Raw genomic sequence first — 3,652 nt, forward strand, 5'->3', positions numbered from 1 at the left:
TTTAATCTTTAAATAAAAAAGTATAACTTTACCTTTGAAATCCATTTATATAGCATATATCAAATTAAAGTTTTTGTCATGACCTTTGATTTGATATGCATATCAAAGAGTCAATATATGAAAGTAGGGATTTCTTTTAGTAAACTTAAAATTACCCACTCAAATAATTTTTTTAAAAATTATCCACTTTTTGTGTTAAATGGCTAAACCGCCATTAAGATTAAAATTAAAAAAATTATCCACTAATACATCATTACAAAAACACTACACAATTTCAAAAAAAAAAATATCTGTCTCCTCGTGTGCGCAGCAGCGCAGGAGACACACACTGTCACAGCCCGCCCTAACTAGGGATAGTTAGGCCGAGTGATCCACGACTAGGGATGGGGTTAAAGAAGAAGGGGAAGAAAAGGGGCGTTATTTATAGCCGTAAAACTTACTCATCTTAATAAAACTCGTCATTTTTATTCATTAATACTCAATTGAAAACAGTCTATGAAAGACAGCATAAAACTTAATTAATATCATTAATCAAGTTTTACATCATATGAAACCATTCTCTTAAGACTCAAAGTATGACATAACATACTATAACATCAACAACATCTTGCAGCGGAAAGTAGCTAGACATATGTATGAAGACATATTCTAGACAGGTTAACTATTTATTAACAACCCTGGAGACTCCGCTCATTGCAGCACCATCATCACATCAGCTCAACCTGCACATTTAGAAAACATATGCAGGGCTGAGTACATAAGCACTCAGTGGGCACGTATGCCTAGGTATAAAAATACATGCTTCAAAACTGTAAATTGTCATGCCATCATAATCAGTACAGCAAGGGAGTTTTTTCGCTAAAAATGCCCAAGCTTACTAAGTTCATTTGTGATTCTTAAAGTTCGTCTGATCAGACTAAGTTCTTTTGTAATCTATCATATCTGAAACTGTGTGCCGGAGAGGTGGCCACCTCTCACGGTCACTTGACCGGCCAACCCGCTAGATGACTCACGGTCACTGGTGTACACTAGCCCTGGCAGGATAGCTATCAACTGCTCAGGACCCGAATTCGATTGCATCATTGGCAAAGCCAAAGCAGATAGATATCATACTAAAATTTAAACATTTTATGGCAAGACAATACTTGAAATAACTTTAACTCAAATATTTTGTAACGAAATAACTTGCTCAAATGTAACATTAAACTCATTTGATAGATATATATAAAACTGAAATTAACAGTTAAATCATCTCATGCATTCATTCGTATAAGAGGCCTACGACACGCAGGGGATCTCTATATACGTATAGTAAAAGTAATGCCCACCTCGTTGTGTCTCTGTATCAATGAGTAACGTCACTCTCTCCCTCAAGTCGTTACTTCCCAAAAGGACCTTCATCGTTATGAAGAATTGGTGAGAAGTTATAAAAGAAACCTCGATTAATAATCTAATCTCTTTTATGAAACATTAGTATCTCTAATGTTCATCTCTCTTGATTGTTAATCAATATAACAATTATTATCTCTCGTCATTACTCATTAATTATAACATCCTTATGTTATAATTAGCAGCGCTTCAATTAAAAGAAATATTTAACACATCGAAAAGTCCACTTTCTTAGCAGATATATTCGCTCTCATCTCGTCTAATTAACCAATTAGAAAGTTAAACTTTCCATTAGGTATGTATTTGAGTCACAGGTCAACAAGAATTGACTATGCTCAAATTCTAATTTCACTAAAAATTTCGACATGACCTATTCATATATAATGTCAGCCACGAGATTTCAACGCGTGAATCTCACTACGTGAACTCGTCTCTCGACTCAAAACTTAACATCTTGACATCTTTTCAACGCAAACCAAACAATTCAAAATCATCAAAACTCTTTATCAGTAAACTATCATTTATACTCGACACCAATTGTTCGAGTGTCAGATACCAACATTTATGTGCGTTAATCATAACTCTCACAACTCACACCATTTAGTCATATCGTATCATCCATCAAAACAAATATAATCAAGTTATTTTCTAGAAAGTTTTGCTGTTTTTGTGTCATCTTTAAAAATTCATAACAACCAACTCAATCATCATAAACTCTCATACCAATTGATCTCAAAAACTTCATGAAGTGTAGTTCACTCTAAAAATGGTAGTTAACCAAAAAGGTTAAAGGTTTTTGGAGATATTGCTCTTTTAGTGCAGGCTGTCAAAGATTGACAGTTTCTGCCAATTTTGTTTAGGCCATTAGAAACCAAGGCAAACCTTAATAAAATTCCATCAAATTTAATCATCCAAAACTAAAGGTATCCTTGAAGATTTGGTTAAAATTTCACAAGAGAAAACGTTCATATGATCTGCCAAATAAACAATGAAACTCATACACTTTTACTGTTGGACAAATATGACAGCAGAACAGGGCATTTTTGAAATAATAAACTGCTCTGTTTCAGAGGTCATAAAAATCGAAATCTTATGTTTTTAGAAAAGTATTGAAGTCTAGTTTCGTTTAAAAAAAAACGGTGATGCAAAATCCTTCATGGATTAATAGATATAAACGTTTTTGTGAAGTCTATCAATAGTTGACAGATTCTGTCAAGGATTTTTCAAAATATCTTTAAAATAGCAAACATCATCCAAAAGACATGAAATTTTGCAGCAACGAAATACACATATCATAGATAAACATACTAAAATTTCAGAGCCATCAAGCAATGAAAACTCATCGAAACATAAGCTTGAAACTGCTGTAAAATTTTGACAGAATTCCAGTTTTAATTTCGTTCAACAATTATCATCCATAAATTGTAAATCAATTAGCATGCTCATGTGATATCGTAGAACACATATACGCAATAATATTCATTATGCAACGTCTCAAACTTCACGAATTTAAATAATCATACTCTAAAAATTTATACAATTTTCGTGCTTGGAAAAATACGAATTTAATATATATCGATTCTAGCATACCCCTAAGCACAAATATCAAGTCAAAACGATCAAACAAAAATCGAAAGACAAGCTAATATGTGAAAAACGGGGCTGCCCTCATGGGTTTCATAGCTACGGTTCGTTCCGTTCTTACTCCCTTCATTAAACATGCTCAACATCTACCCAAGAACAACATACTAAAATTTCACGACGATCCGACGTCGTTTCAAAATAAAGTCGAGAATCGACGTTTTTCGACGTCGACGAAAATCGAAAAGAAAACCATCAAAACGTAGGTAGAGATCTTACCTACTTAGATACGTGATCGAAAAGATGATCGGCGCTCGTCTCGGTGCTCAAATCGGAGGTCAAAAGCTCCAACTCCTCAACAATCGTGTTATGCGTGAGTTTAGTGTGTGTTTTAGGTGTTGTGTGTGTTAAAAGTGTTTGGCTGAAACAAACGTGTAATATGTGTGAGTGAGTGAGTTTGGGCGGTTGGGGGGTGGTTAGGGGTAGGGTAGGTTAGATATTTAGGATATTAACCCGTTAGTCGTTAAATATCTCGTTTCATCTCGTTTTAACGACTAACTACCCATATTATTCGTTACTCGCCCTCTCAACCTCTACTCACTTTCATTACACTCGTAATTCTATATAAATATAGAAAATACAAGCTCGTTCTCGAAATTCTGATAAACGAGCTCGGTTCGTT

The 3,652-nt window shown here is 34.2% G+C and overlaps 1 long non-coding RNA gene across 2 annotated transcripts; it reads right to left on the reverse strand.

Moving 5' to 3' along the window:
• Positions 1 to 496: 496 nt before the first annotated feature.
• Positions 497 to 3,359, reverse strand: LOC131003883 (uncharacterized). 2 transcript variants are annotated; one of them, XR_009094837.1, is made up of 2 exons: positions 3,250 to 3,359; positions 497 to 722 (listed from the first exon to the last, which is right to left on the reverse strand). It is a non-coding gene; the product is annotated as an uncharacterized LOC131003883 (long non-coding RNA). The 2 variants fall into 2 exon arrangements; XR_009094838.1 differs by lacking the exon at positions 3,250 to 3,359 and adding an exon at positions 1,329 to 1,397.
• Between the last annotated feature and the right edge of the window lie 293 nt (positions 3,360 to 3,652).

Source organism: Salvia miltiorrhiza, unplaced genomic scaffold (assembly GCF_028751815.1).
Source record: "Salvia miltiorrhiza cultivar Shanhuang (shh) unplaced genomic scaffold, IMPLAD_Smil_shh original_scaffold_284:::fragment_2:::debris, whole genome shotgun sequence".
NCBI lineage: Eukaryota > Viridiplantae > Streptophyta > Magnoliopsida > Lamiales > Lamiaceae > Salvia > Salvia miltiorrhiza.